The following is a 16362-nucleotide window of genomic DNA, read 5'->3' on the forward strand; positions in this document are numbered from 1 at the left end:
GGTACTTTGCTTACCAACCGTCGCGCCGCAACGGATAGATGGGGAGAATACTTCAAGAGATTTCAACTGAAGAATTTGCTCATCCTTCACTTCCACAATCATTGCCGGCATTTGGAGCAGTTCCACCTGTCAGCGCAACTGGTGCTCAGAGGTGGCGGTGAGGAAGACGGGGCGGCAACCCTGTCGGCCAAACCAAAACCAAGTGGCCGAGGAGAACCTCCACAGTGATGGCACAGGCAGACGCTGTACTCACTTTGGTTTGCCGGCCGTGATGCAGTAGGCGAATGCTCCAAAGGCCTAACTAGGACGATCAGACCCGAGTTTGCACGGGGTCTCATCTGAAGTGGCAAATTGGTCACGAAACCTTACCAGGGGTATACTGGTACAATAGAAACCGGGATAGCCCTTGGACTCTCATACTTCGGGTGAACTCCTGTTGTATGTGAGTACAGCTCGGTTTTTTGCAATTAGCCCCCCCTAGTGGGAATTTCATGGTGGTTGCGCTGAAGCGAGAAGAGACCTTCGGGTCTCGGCGTGGTGTTACGTTTCAACACGGATGCCGTACTCCTTAGTTCGGTAGAGATTTAGGTAATTCTTGCATCCACCAGTATGAATACTAAGCCATGCGCTTGGTATAGACTGGTACCATTGTTGCTTGTCTCAGCGGGGCTCTGATTGTGGTCACAAAATCAATCCGTGTGTGAAGAGGACCACGACAGATACCTACGTTAAACACCATGGGCTTAACTGTCACCGCAACTGAGGTCGAGGAAGTAATAAAAAGAGAAGAGAAGGAAGAGAAAGTACCACTGTTCCAATATTGAAAAAGAAAGATAGTCCAGCAGAATGTTCAAATTACCGTCCGATCCGGTTACTTTCCCATACCATGAAGATTTTTTAACACATTCTTGACAACCGTATTCGCGAAATCGTTGAAATAACCGCGAATCAAGCCGGATTTGTCAAAAACTGCCGAACTACTGACGCAATACGCGCTGCGCGGTTACTCATGGAGAAACACCGTGAAAAGCATCGCCCTTTTTACATTGCCTTTCTGGATCTAGAGAAAACGTTTGACCGTATGCCACATGAACTCATCTGGTATTCTCTACGACAACACTTACTGCCAGAAGAACTCGTGCGCTGGGTTCAATTGCTCTACCACGATCCGAAAAGTAAAGTTCGGTATATCGATACCGCTTCGTGTCTCTGTTAGTGTTCATCAAGGAAGCGTCCTCTCACCACTCCTCTTTGCTCTTGCTATGGGCATCGTCACACGGGACATCTAACGTCCAGCGCCCTACATACTGCTTTATGCAGATGATCTTTTCCAAGCTTCTAGTAGCAAAAATAATCTCGAGCAACTTGCCCAAAAATGGAATGATCGTCTCATGCAACACGGTCTCAGATTGAATCTAAACAAAACTGAATTTTTGACGACCGATCCCAATGAAACAGGCACAATCACTGTCAGCGGCAGCCAGAACTGAGCGATTTAGATACCTCGGGTCGACGCTATCAGCCAATGGGAACTGCGTTATGAAATTGCTTCACGCATTAACGCAACCTGGATGAAGTGGCGTTCCACAACTGGTGTTCTTTGTGATCGACGTATCAAAGAACGTCTCAACTCTAAAACTTACCGCAATGTTGTCCGTCCAGTTGCTCTCTATGGTTCTGAGTGTTGGCCGACTATAAAAGACAATGAACGACGTCTTGCAGTAATGGAGACGAAGATGCTACATTGGACTAGTGGCGTCACACGTTTAGATCACATCCGAAATGAGGATATCCGCGATCGTTATGGGGTTGCACCGATCATGGAAAAACTGCGAGAGAGGCGTCTTCGATGATATGGTCACGCAATTCGTACTAACGAGAATTCACTTGCCAAGATTGGTTTGAACATCGAAGTCGATGGTAAACAACAAAAAGGCCAACCGAAACAACGGTGGCTTGATACTCTGGATGCGGATTTAAAAACCTCGAGGTTGGACCTAGATCAGGTATTCGATAGAGCCAAATGGCGAAACCAATCACGACGAGCCGACCCCGCTTGTGAACGGGACAAAGACTGAAGAAAAAGAAGAAAAAATCGCAAAAGTACTTGCCACAATAACTGACCACCATTTCGCATTTTGTTTTCAATAATGCGAATATAATTTTTGCGATTGTCTTTGGAAAATTGGTAGCCAATTATTGCAGCCAATCTGCCTGATTATTTGACCTATAATCCATTATTTATTTAAAACTTTAATTGAGTTCTTTCTCCTCTTGGAACTGATTTCTTTTATTTGTCATTTTGCTTACGTTTATCTAGAGCAGTCATGAAACGGCCAAAAATATAAGTTCTCCGAAGCTGCGCCAAAACCATCCATCAAAGGCTTTGTATTCCACATTCCGAGACTAACACGCACAAGGCTGAGCTCTATTCAATTTTTAAGGCTTCCAACGACCACGAGGTGCCAATCCCGAAATTCAATTGCCAGCTGTTTGAACAAAAGCACTTGAACTCCGAAGGCAATAGATACCTTTCTTCATATTAGGGAAAGCATAACTGACCTCCGAAAAGACGATTTGTCTGTGATTTCGCACGTCCTCGTCAGAAGAAATCGTGCTAACGCTTTGCACATTTAGGCATGAATGGCATTTTGAAGTTGCGGTATCAGCATGCATATATCATTTGTAACTCCAAAGCACTGGATTAGTTTTGGAGCCACTACTAGTCGGCAAGTTGCAGGGATTGAGTGTGCTGAAATTGACATTGCATATTTCGAAGATTTTGTGCCAGAATTAGGCCCGCGTTATAGCAACCTTTGGAGTATTTGTCATGGCTGGGCCGTCTTGTGAGAAAGGCAGAGTAGTAGAGATGACAGTTATGCATTATCCGCCGTCAATACTGATGTAGACGAAGGGTAAAACCCTTGGGTTTTTGCCTCGGATATCCAAAAAAAATCCCGCTTGGCATAGCTGCAGTCCCACGCGCAACGGCCTCCTGGAAACAATAAGTGGTTGGATATATCATATTTAAAGTGTCGGACCGCTTCTACACAATAACTTTCGAAGTTAATGTGGAAGACGTTGTTGTAATGCCTTCGCAGTCCAAATAGTCTCATACATGCCCTGATGATTGGGACTGAGCTCTTTAGCTCGACATTTTGGACACAAGGGCTTACGAGTGTTCGAGAGCCTACAACCGTATCAAAAGACTTTAGCATTTTCCCAATAGTCTTCATACACATGTCCAATCAATTCCGCAATTTCAGCAGATCTAATCTAAACCAAAGTCTCGATCCTCAGAATGAAGATTTCCTGAGGTATTCTTCATATCAACACCCTCTCCAGATTCAAAAGAATAACTACGCAATTGGTTAGAAAGTTTGGTTTGGTTACTTGATTGTTAGAGTTAAAGTAGGTTGATTAGAGAGTCGGTTTTACACAGCTCTGGAACCGTGCTAGCTGGAGAGTAGAAAAGTTGCCTCTGATCATAAGGTCCCAGCCCATTCATTTGTAAGGGCATAATGTGATTGGAGATGGTTACCGGTCATCATACGTGCCGGAGACGACCAAGAAGGGAGAATTATCCCAAAAACCTAAGAAGATGACGAAATTGGCTGTGAAGATCCGCCCACAAATATTGAAGCTCCAGCAAAATGCAACGGTGGCACGTTGGGCGCTTTTTGTAATGACACAAGCCGATTGGTCAACGGCCATCCTATAAATCTTGGCCTTACCAAAGATTCTTCCTTAACATCACGACTGATCTGTCATTTGAGGGAGGAACCCCACCCAGTAACGTATCACATTCCTACGAATGACCCGAAATCTTTGGATTCCAATGCCACCCGCTGCAGGAATAATATCCTCATAATAATCTCCTAAATCGAACCTTAAGGTGTTGCAGCGCTTCTAACTGCATAGATCAAATAAAGGGAGTTCGCAACGCGTAAACAGGAAAGCTCTGCAACATTTATCATTTTGTAAAACAAGGATACAACAAATCGGGGCAAAATGGAAAGCTTGGAAATTATCAAATTGGAACCGTGAGCTTATAATAAGCTTAGCCTCTGGTAATTCGTGCTTATCACAACCACCATAAAACCCCTACCTGTTTCTAGTAACTATACCGAACCTCTAACAGCCCCCCCCCCTTCCAGCCGACCTTTGATAACAGGTCTCCCGAAGCTGACTAATTGTAATTCCAACAATAGTTAGGATTCTATTCCGCCTTCCCCTCGGAAAAGGACCCTTTCGAGAGGTCATAGAAATTGGATGATAGCCGTCGGCGGTGCTTCAAATCGCAGTAAAAGTCGAACATGGCATTTCGAACAAAGTGCTAATACCCAACAATGTCACAGACACAGGCGACAAATTTTAGGGCTTTTAGAACCAAACCGGCTGCGTTTCATCTATCTGCATTTGCTCAACAGCTAACTGCACCGATCATCTTCTCGCTATAACGAGGACGAAGATGCATCGTGGAATAGTTATGATTCTAAATAAACGTCTCTTCACCGCCAAACCTCTTTTCTGCAACTCCAGTTCCTCTTATGATTATATTGTCTTACGAGTCGTTCCGCCTAACATTGTTCCGTTTATTGTTTCTTGGGCATACTTCCCTTGTTCTTGCTTTCCCCGTTGTAACGTTCCGTCCTCTTCGTTTCACTCTGCAATCCTTTCAGTTCCCCCTAATTTTTCCTACTACTCTCTTCTATCATGAATACTAATTTCATCTCTCACTTCAACACCAACACCAAAAAATCCGTTAGCCGGGCACTCCTCCTTTTCAATATTCTCAAGCATTACTTCGTCCTTCTTCCTTGTTCTCCCCCGTATGCCAAAATAAAGGCCCGCAACCTCATCCGCCCGACTTTCATCCTGCGGATAAACTAGCTATCTTAAACTTCCATAAAGCCACCTTTGATGCTCTCAACTTGCAGTCAGGGTCCCTAAACTCTTTGCATTGTCTCTCCATTCTCCTCAGCTATGTTCCTCCCCCCGCATGTGTTGAAGCTCTCGCTCAACATAAACACACGGCAACTTTAGCGGCGATTCAAGAAGCAGTTGCAGCAGTTCCATCAGTCTGCAACCTCAAGCAGCCTCTTCTACCTACAGATAACCTATTTGCAACTGGAGCTTAGAACGCTGGCGTCATACCTAAGTTGCCTTGGCCTGCTTATCCCCCCGCCCTACGTCTGACAGTCACTATTTCAACTACAAACTACAAAAGATCGCGCTAGCCCAATGGTACTTCTAGCCTAAACCACGTCCAGCAACCGGCTACCTTCCGAGCGGCACCATTTCCACTCAATATCGACTACACTACGCAAAACTGCAAATATCCTGCTATCGCTGAACTGGCACCTCCACGAATACCGTCAGCGCCTTATCAATGCTTGCCATCGCTGAACTGCAGGCAATATCTACCGTCAACAACAGCCTCTTGCCTCAGCTACTCTTGCTGAAGAGAGTTTACTACACCACCTCAAACGACTCTCTGATTTGTGAAACTCACAAAGGATGGCTCTGTCAACCGAGTGATAGCCTCCTTCAAAATGGCAAATCCCCACTACCAACGTGGTCTCCCATCCTTTTGCCACAACCCTTCTCAAACGACCAAACTATGAGAAAATGTTCGACCTTTCTATCTACCTCATTGACGTTGAATGATTTTTCAAATAGCATAAGATCTTCTGAGTACCAAGCTGTTGAGTTACTCACATTTCCTGGTTGGATGACAGAATTTCAGACCCCGAGCTTCGATGGTTACTCTGCCTTTCATTATGCCAGAAACGTTGAATCTGGCAAGTCAACGGGTGAAGGCGCCCCAGCTGCTGTTAAGTCGCCTTCCCATGCTGAAACCATTTTTTCCTTCTCTTTTTCACCCCACGACTCTATCACGTCATGAGCCATTCCATCAAGCACATATCCCTTTGTCATATCCTGCGTATATTTCCGTTGCCTCAGGCTCCAATCTCTTGTACGAAGGTTTTTTCTACTGATTATCCGAAATCCTAACCATATTGTTTCCCTCTCTTACTTTCACCCTCTGTGACGATTTTAATCTTCCTATGCTCTTTTGACCTAATACCCATCAACATCAACTTCTTTTATATATACCGCCCTTATTGACTTTCCGGACTGGATTCCATACGCTTATGGTATCGCGTATATATTTCGTCGTTATATGGGCAACGACTACTGCTCTAGTACTCCCGGTCTTCTATCCTTGCTGCTTTATCCACTTTCATGAAATAATGTGCCGCCAACAAATTACACCTTTCCAGAAAATCGCTCTCTTGATTTTGTCCTCTCCAACCAATACCCTGCTTTTCCCAGTTCCCTTTTGCTCCCGAATTTGATGCTCAAATCTCTCACTCCACTGGCGGTAGTTTATCTTCTATAAGTCGCGGTTCGAAGGCTGAACCCAGACCTGACGACAATCAAATGGGCTCCTTTCTTCCCTAAATTAACTTATGACCAAGTACTCAGCACCTTGAATACCATTCTGTTAGATCTCCTTCCTTGTCATGGCCCTCCTTTCCTAAGTCTTCGCGCTCTTACCCAGTCTGGTTCACCACTGAAGTCCACAAAAACTTTGTCAAAAACTAACTGCTAAGAAAAAGTCCTTAATTTCTGGAACTTCTGCTAACTTGTTTTTTTCTTCAAAACTCTGCGGTCAAATCGCTAATAGTTAAGTCCAGAAAAAAATATCTAGCTAGCGTCGAAGCTTCACTGAAGCGCGCGGATCTCACCTCTTTCTGGTCTCAGTTCCGCAACTCCTGCAATCCTACCCGACAATTTAATTCTTTCATCAAATTCGCTTCTTTTCTCTCACGACAAGATGCCCACCCGATATCTCCTGGTATATCTCCTGAAATACCTTTCCATCCCTTTTCTAGGCAAGTACCCCATTGGCAACCTTGACGCTATAGTTGGCCTTGGTCACAACGGTCTTCCAATCCTCTTTTTCATTAAAGTTGGTCAGTCCGTTTCCTTCCTCTCTCTCTATCATTTTCAATAAGGTCCTCCTAGGCGCGAAACTGACGACGATGGCACACTTGTTGAGAATTACCATTCTATTCCGCTCCTCTCCTCCTGTGCTATCACTTGCGAGATGGTTTGCCTCATACATGTTCACCCGATGTTGTTACGTCTATTTTGATGGCTGGACATCCCTGTCTGTCTCTCTCGCCTCTGGTGTCCCACACGACTCTATTCAGGGTCCTTTTTTTTTATTTTTTATCAACGGCCGCCACCTTTTCTTACTTGTCCCTGTTTGCTGAATGCCGACGTCTCTAAGCAATTTTCCGCTTTATCCTATAGACAGTCTCCTTGCAATCAAACCTAGGCACCCTGGTTTGCGAATACTCTGCTATTGAATTAGCACTAACTGTCAGCAAGTGCCATTTGCTCTGCCCCTCAGTCAGACCCTCACCCACTTGCTTTTTCCACTCTCTTGTCAGATGTACCTCTCGTACCAGGAGCTCAAAGTGACTTTCGAAAATAATCTTGTTTTGACACCCACGCCGTAAAGTCGCCAATTGGGCTACCAAATTTTCGTGCTTTATATTATCTTGCTCTTCTGATTTTGGCTCCTTCCGACCCTCCTTAATTCTCATCTACTCTACGAATGTCAAACCACACTAGGCATAGACGGGTACTCTCACCTCAAATTTGGGAAAGCTCTGAAAGACGTATCTGATTGGCTATTTCTGTCCTTTCCATAGACGACAGAGTGCCTCATTGTGCAACTTTTAAGGATGGAGGTTAATCTTATTTTACCACAATTCTTTACGGCTCCCTTTCCGATGGTCCCTTCAACAGGACAACTGTCCACTGAAAGCAATTTTCTAAGGACTACTATCTCATTTTGTTATTTCTTAGAACCATCAGTCCCAGGATACTCTATCCAAGTCTAGCCAACCTGCTCCAATGAAAATTCATGTAGACTTTTTACCAGCTAATTTTTCCAGAGCCTCTGAAAGTATCTCGACTGTCAGCAAAGCTCTTTTTATTTATCTTGCATCACAAACAACTCCCTTATTGTTTGCATTTTGACAGTGATTTTCGTTCTACGCCATCACTTCGTGAAAAACAAACATCCACTATGATTGAAGGACCACTCGATGGAAACTGCAGCCCCGGTTCCTTAGTAAAAACGAAACCTATCGACAAACTCTATCAAACTTTTTTCATGCAAAATCAATTTTCCTGCATCATTGGATCCACCCATCCATCCCGGAGAAAATTTCCTTGAAAATTGCATTTTTCCAGGAGCGAAAAAATATCCTGATTGGACAGCCTCGTCAAAGAAGTAATTTCATACCGAATTGGTCGTTCCGTAGCCGTCAGCTGGCCGCCGTAAAATATTTTTATAAAATTAGGAAGATGGCATACCGGCCCTGAATATATTCAACCATTGTAATAAATATCAGCACTTAATAGACAAGATAACCAACATGACCAGCCGCCAGCCCACAGAGTCGTTCATTATAAATTCAATGTCGTCATGAACCCTTGAGCCGGACGACAAGGCTTTGAATTCAATTTGCGTCGCTCAAGTCATGGCTCAAAGGACTGAAACCATTTTCCTGTTACTGACCCGATCGAGTGAATGGAAGCGTATCCTTGCACAATGAATAAAACTCCCATTAATCAAACATTTTGTCTGGGACTTTTTTTACATTCCGGGACCCACTTTCTAGGAAGGGAAAATGTCGCAGTACAAAATCGATGACAGCTCTACAGACCACTGAGCTGTGTTTTCAATCAGCCTAAGGAGGAATCTACATATACAATGACCATTTATATCTCATTATGGTGATGTGGTATTTTTTATTGCCCTCGCCATATATCTTCCGCATTGTAAGTCTATAGAGGGTCGATGGAGCCCTGTTCGATGTGCAAGGACGGCATTCGTCCCGTCTTAATCCTTTTTCGAATCCATGTCGTTATGGTCGTAGGGCAATAAAAATAAATCGTTTCTTTGCCACTGTACAATGCCAACACAGTGGCCACAAAATACTCCAAGAGATAAAACCTTAAATCCAAGATGTTTCCACACCGGTCGTTCGCAATATAGAATGCTTAGTTGGCATCACCATCAACGCCGTCAAAATCTCATGCTCTCTCTCCTTCCAACTAGTTGTTAACATTTTACAAAATATCAAAGCTATGCACGGTAGCAGAATGTCTTCCCGCAGCCAAGAATAGTCAATGGATATCCGGGAAAGAAGAGGAAAAGGACAAGCGCCAAGAATCCTGTAACGGAGAGAAAAAAGCACCCCGGACCGAATATCCTTGCCGCACTCTAAATCATGCCATCAGAGAAATTCGATAAAATTGATGTAATTCAATTTATTTTTTGATTTTAAAGTGTTTTTCGGGGATTTACGAAGCTTTTACTCAACCACCGGGGAATCTTCGATCTCTCCACCAGGTCCATGTTACCACGCAAGCTGGCTAAAGACTACCCTCTCGATTGTCGGCAAAGGTAGATAGAGGTGATGATTTATCGGTTTAATTTTCGAGTGGATGGAGTCTAATGTTTCAACAAAGATTCATCTTCACATGATTGGATTTTTTTCCTGTTTACTTAGCTGCTTTTGTTATTATCCCCTCCCCAGCCCACCCCCCTTTTCTAGGGACTGAAGAACACTCATGTCCTTCGCTAAAAACTGAAAGTCGTCTCATGAAGAGGGCCAAAATCATGGCTGTCATCACTCGAAGCTTCTCTATAGCCACCATCATTATCATCATCATCTTTCGTAATGATTGGGAAATTGTTTATGGCTTAATATATCATCGGAAAAGGCAAAGAACAAGGGAAGGAATTTCACTGAGTTGATAAAATTGATTTGGAGGCGGCGAATAGGGAAGGAAATGTTATTTGGCGGTGGGAACTCACTTACTGGGTAGGCAAGATGTTAGATGCAGGGAGTAATATATCCATTATGATATAACAGATACTGCTCGGGGGATGCTTGTAGTACAAATTGTTTGGGGTCGTGTGGGATCGTAAATTTCATATGTGGTATTTGAGTAATAACTTTGGGGATAATAGGTGTCAATTGGTTGTTGAGAGGCAGTGAGAAATTCCGCCCTTTATATAATCAAGAGAAATGACATTTTTCAAGCTTTATTACTGGGAAAATTCAGACAAAAAGGCTTTCAATCTATGGTTACTCCTAGAGGGCTTCAAAGGCTCCAAGGTTTCCCAGAATCCGGGGTCAACTAACAAATACGCTAAGACTCGAAATTTTTCTGTCATCGCTGATATGTCCATAGACCATCTGGCTACAGACACAGCCTGATCCATGAACGAGTTTTTAGAATCGCCTAAAACCCATAACATAGTCAGAATATCAGAATACCTTTCCAGCCTGTCCAATAGAAAACTTCCAATCCAATGCTGCTTGTACATTTTTCCAGCGATTTATTGATCAAGGTGCCAAGTTTGCTTCCAAGTATACCCTTAGGGTAAGCGGGGCTCCAAATGAAGTATTCATGCTAATTTGAAAATATTATATTTCTTCTGTAGCATCATTTGGGCAAGAAGGATCAGCCCTCGATAGCTAGCGGGCTGGAAGATGGTCAAAATAGACCCACATTCTTTCATTTGAAAGACTCTTTCTCTAACCGGACCACCATCAAAATTTTTAAACTTACTGTGAGGGAAGAATAGTAGGAGTTAATTGATTATTGAGAGTCGTTGTCAAATCCTTTTTAAGCCGATAAAATTTTTGAAACGGATGCAATAAATAGCTGCTAAAAGTCCGTAGATACAAAGCTGGATCTTGACGGTGGCATCGTGATTTGTTCGTGTCTATGAACTTTAATTCTCCCCAAGACTTGCCGAGAAGTTCATAAGCCTCTGTTCTCTGTCGGGTTGCTCCAATGCGAAAAGCAAATTTACCGGAAAATGTTTTCTAACACATAAATGCGTAATCAGGAATGGAGTCCATCCTCCTTTTTGGTGTATAACATCTCCACTGGCAAATTTCATGTCCCATCAACAGATCCCCCTGCCGACCAGGCTTCTCCAGCGCTGGGTACTTTAGAAACACTTTCTAACTTGTACGTAGAAGAAAGACACATGCGCATACATCGACGTAGGTAAGAAAGGTAAAGTGCAAACAATCAACCCTGATCAAAAGTATATATAGAAAGGATGTCCGAAGCAGTCTAAAAAGTTCCCGTCTCCTCCCGCCCCTTTTAAAGGCGAAGACTCATTTCGAACCTGAAAAGAGAACATTGATACCCTATCTGTAGCCATTTATGCATCATCTATGAATGAACTTCGCGAAATAGAATATAAAAGGGGTAAACAACACGTTAACCTGTCCTCATTAAAATATTTAAGAGGAAAACCCTCAACTGCGTCAGAGATGCACTGCAATAGTCAACCAAGTGGCCGAAGTTTCGGAGCCCTACATTGAGGGCCTTTTTCAATATGGAAACTCATACTAAAGATACATAAACAGATACACGATTGTTGACAGTCAAACTGATTGGAAAAAACATGTCTTTCATGCTTTTGGTGCACTGACCACCTCCCCCCCCCCCTCAGAAATATGATTGATGGTTTTTCAGGGTAAAGGCAGCTCACCATAATTTGGCTTACTTCTGTTCTGCGAGCAGAATAAAAAATGAGTGACAGCCTTCAATTCATCGGTTTTTGAATTCACTGATAAACATAAAATAGCAATAGATAAATCATTAAAAACCGCCTCGCTCAAACCTAAACTGACTTAAGCCTTCCCTCCCATTTGGTTTCGCCTTAAACCGATTTATTAGCAAGGTAAGCCCGTCTCGACCGATGGCGCCGTTATTCTGGGTCATAGGCCTAATCTGAGTAGAGTAGAGAGACTGACAAATCACCGTTTAGTGTATGTATTAAGCCATCGTTTTTCTCATATCTGAATCGAAATCAATGCTCAGACCAATCCTAGCAAATGAGTTCTCATCAGGGCGAGTATCGAACACGTTTCCGTCACAATTTTCCCATAACAGATGCAGCGTCGCGGATACCCTCATTTCGAATGTGATCATGCTAGGTTACATGGCTGTTGCAACACAATATTTTTGCCTCCATTACCGCGAAGCGCCGTTCGTTGTCTTTGGTTGTCGACCCCCGCTCAGAACCCTAGATGACGACAGCCCAATTGACGCTGGCGTAGATTTTGGATTTGAGACGTCCGTTGATGCTTGGATCACAAAGAATGCCAACTTCATCTAAATTTCGCTAATGCGTGAAACAAAAGAATCCATTTTTGTTGATTGAGGTAGTCCCAAATTGACGTATTCGTCCCACTTAAATCTTGAAAGACACTTTAGCCTTCATTGATCTGACTCATCATAAACCAAACTTGGACTCATAACTCCCTCAATGAATACAAAAAATTGTCTCCCTTTCAGTTCGCAGCAGAGACAAGAGACAATGTCTAATAAGTTGCCTCTGTACTGGGGAAAATCGTCAATCATTATTTATGGGCAGGGTAGGTTTGGTGTTAGAATTGAATAAATCCGATGGAAAACAGTCGAAAGTCGAAATGAAAATTCCAGCTTAAGGGAGCAATAGCGGCAGCGACGGGGCAATCGATTGTAAAATATGAATCTCTGAATGGAACAGCTGAACAACAGAGGTCAGCATACGGATTCTACCTGACACTGCCGAACGTGGTTCCCGCGAATATTTAGGAGCACATACACTTTTCAAGGATATACCCTGGAGACAATAGTATAATCTACACGGAGGTCAAAGGGAAATCGAACTTCAAGGGGAGCTATCGTAGAACACCAAGGAGACTATTCCGGTTGTCGAAGGTCTTCTAGAAAGCCACGTTATGCGCGATGATCCAGACCAATATATCCCTCGAAAAAAGATCGTCCATATTACCCAGAGGACTTTACCAGAGGAATGAACAAAACGGTTATTACGGTGAAGATCATCACAAATGATATGCTCACACTGGCAAAAAGTGCAATAAATTTAACAATCAACTCCACCAACTCGAACCGGATTAAAACCGCATTGGCTGAAATAAATGCGAATAAATACTTGTCTAGTTTGTAAAAGAACTATCTCCGGGGGCGAAAGTACGGGCCGGATTAAAGCACCATTGAGACGGTCGTCACAACGACGAAACTACCGGGTGTATAATGACGCTCCTGTTATTTATGCACCAAAAGAGACTGTCGACCTTCCAAATGATTAGACCTTGGCTATTTAAGCAAAATACCTAACAAATTTGAAACTCTCGGCCATAGAAACAATGATAGTAATAAAATCTCAGCTGGAAAGACGGGGGTAGCCCTGGCTGGCCACAAATCAGAAACGATCATGATAACAAACGTCAGAAAAGAAACACTGTAAAAGTGGAAGGTGGAGAATATACGGTCGACTCTAACCGGACCAGCAGATACCTGGAATGATGATTGAATAAAAACCTCTTAAGGGCACCTAGAATATGCTCGGCACAAAGGGGCTTGCGCCACCTGGCACTTGCAAGAATGTTATCCAATTTTAGCAGCCAGAGTCACAGTGGAGTGGTTGGAGGCGTTACCAAATTTGCATTCGATTTATCGTCTGAAAGACCTGATGTTCTGCAGCGCTGTTAGAACCTGATCAGTTAAAGTTATCTTAATCGTATACAATGGAGGACACATTAACAAATCAGTACTCAATGGATTCATAAACTCAATGTTAAAATTTCTGAGTGGCTCGAAGGGGATAGGAGGAAATTTACTTTCAAATTACCCAGTTCTTTACAGTTCTTCCTACTCTAGGATGGATTATTTCCCAAATTCTCCTCTGTCTTCTGTCCTCTGTCCTCTCTCCGCTGCCCTGTGTCCCCTATCCTCTGTCCGCTGTACCCTGTTCTCTGTCTTCTGTTCTCTGTCCTCTGTCCTCTGTCTTCTGTCCTCTGTCCTCTGTCCTCTGTCCTCTGTCCTCTGTCCTCTGTCCTCTGTCCTCTGTCCTCTGTCCTCTGCCCTCTGTCCTCTGCCCTTAGTCCTCTGTCCTCTGCCCTTAGTCCTCTGTCCTCTGTTCTCTGTCCTCTGTCCCCTGTCCTCTGTCCTCTGTCCTCTGTCCTCCGTTCTCTGTCCTCTGTCCTCTGTCGTCTGCCCTCTGCCCTCTGCCCTCTGTCCTCTGTCCTCTGCCCTTAGTCGTCTATCCTCTGTTCTCTTTCCTCTGTCCACTTTCTTTTTTTTTGCCAATGGAGGGTGGAAAGCTTCAAAAGCGACCACAGGCTCCTGCCACACGAGACTCTTACCCACTAAAACCACTTCCTTCTCTTTCCACCCTCCCCGCCGGAGTCCCATTTGGTATTACATCGGGGGGCTGGATCAAAATTTATTCTGCGCTCGTGTTAATATTGGGGTTTCTCTCGCGTTCATTCTTTCGGATGACTTCTTCCTGCCTAAGCTTCTTTCCGATGGTTAGAATCACCTTTTCGACTTCGGTCCATATCCCCTTTGCTTTCACCATACGTTCCATTATACTTTCGAGCGTAAAGTGCTCCCCGGTTGTAGCTTCTAATGTAGCCCTTTGGGCTTCGAATCTAGGACAATGGAAAAAAAGTGTTCTGCGTCCTCTGCAACTTTTGGGCAATATTGCGAATTATCACGCCCAAATCGATACAGATATGCTCGATAGCCTCCGTGTTTGCTCAAGAATTGAGTTAGGTCTAAACCTACCTCGGCGGATATCCCATATGATTTTGTGAGTCCAGTTGTCTTTTTCTGATTCGTCCCACTTCTCCTGCCATTCCGCGACTGTTTCCGTTCATCTGAACTATCGCCGATGGGCAGAAGATTCTCCGGTGAAATACGTTCGATCATAAAGTCGTTGTATTTCTTTCGCCAGAATCTTAATCGGGACCATTCCTGTTATCACACAAGCTACTTCATTGGATATTGTTCTGTAGGCGCAACATGTTAGGAGTGCACTTATGCAATATGCAACTTCAATCTTTCTCTTATTTGCTATATTTTTAGTGCATCTGCGCATACTGGGGCTGCATACAGTAGGATCGAACTGATCACCTTTGAAATAAGGAATCGGCGACTCGGCGTTGGGCCACCTACATTTGATAGCATTCTCGCAACCAGCGCTCCGATGTTATATGCCTTGGTTGCTACGCCCTCCGCATGCGTACTCCAGTACTCCATTATACAAAATAATCGACAAGAGTGGCCCTAGGACCAGACCCTTGTGGAACTCCACGTGTTGTTTGATCTAATTTCATTCCTTCATCTGATTCGCAGCACAGAACCCTATTAATTAAGTCGGCAACGATACGCACCAGGTACTTCGCCACGCCGAAGTTGATTAGGGACTCAAGCATCTTGCTCCATCTAGAATAATTGAAGGCGTTTTTCACATCACGCGTGATAATTGCACAACATTTGACCACGTCAAGTCCGGTCTTAGATGTGTTAGCTACTAGGGTCACTGCATCCGTTGTAGAACTCCCCTTTCGAAAACCGAACTGTTTTCTGGAGAGATCGCCATCCTTTCGGCAATTGGAAGTCACCTGTTATAGATTATCGGCCTGTAGGACGAAGCTTTCCCCAAAGGTTTTTTGGCTCGGGGACTAGTATTAATTCCTGCTTCTTCGATTGTGCAGGAAACGCTCCTTCTGTAAGGCATATGGTGAACGCATCGGCAAACATATTTGGAGCTATTTTCACTGATGCCTTAAGAGCTTTATTAAGGATGCTATCCAACCAAACCTTTTTTTCCAACAATTTTTTCCGCAGCTTCGAGAACCTCCTTTTCACTTACCATGGGAACTTCGGCTATGTCAATCTCCGCAGTGGGAACGTTAGCAGTACTCATATTCTGTGGGATATGTTACTATTCCATTAAGCAGAGTAGAGCAAGAAGCCTTCGACTTTCGATATTATTGTCTTATAGGCGCACCCCAGAGGTTCGTGTCAGCTACCTTACACGTCGCTTAAAGTATTCACTTTTACTTTTTATTATGGCCACATGTAATTTCTTCCGAGTTTTTTTTTGTATTCTTCACGTAACTGCTCGTACCCAGATCGGTTTCGATTCCGTTGACTGCGCCTTCTGGCCTTAAGGCAGACCTTGCGGCATTCTCCGATTTCCACCAAAAGTTCGGAACTCGCTTCTGGGATACAACATGCCTTGGCATGCGTCTCATGCTTTATCTTCTGCGCTTCCTTCAAGCGCTGCAGAACTTCTTCGAAAATCTCATCGTCAAACTTATTAGCTGCCCACCTTTCAGCTCTAGCCCGATTCCATTTCATTCGTGTACCATGCATGATTTCAAAAATGATGGCGTGGTGGTCGCTATGTGTATATTCTCCACTGACATGCCACTGGAGATC

General features: G+C 43.9%; 1 protein-coding gene across 1 annotated transcript in view; it reads left to right on the plus strand.

Moving 5' to 3' along the window:
* LOC119652819 (irregular chiasm C-roughest protein) overlaps positions 1–16362 on the plus strand; it is a 626589-nt gene that overhangs the window by 600729 nt on the left and 9498 nt on the right. The gene's annotated exons all lie outside the window — the stretch shown is intronic.

Source organism: Hermetia illucens, chromosome 3, assembly GCF_905115235.1.
Source record: "Hermetia illucens chromosome 3, iHerIll2.2.curated.20191125, whole genome shotgun sequence".
Taxonomy (NCBI): domain Eukaryota; kingdom Metazoa; phylum Arthropoda; class Insecta; order Diptera; family Stratiomyidae; genus Hermetia; species Hermetia illucens.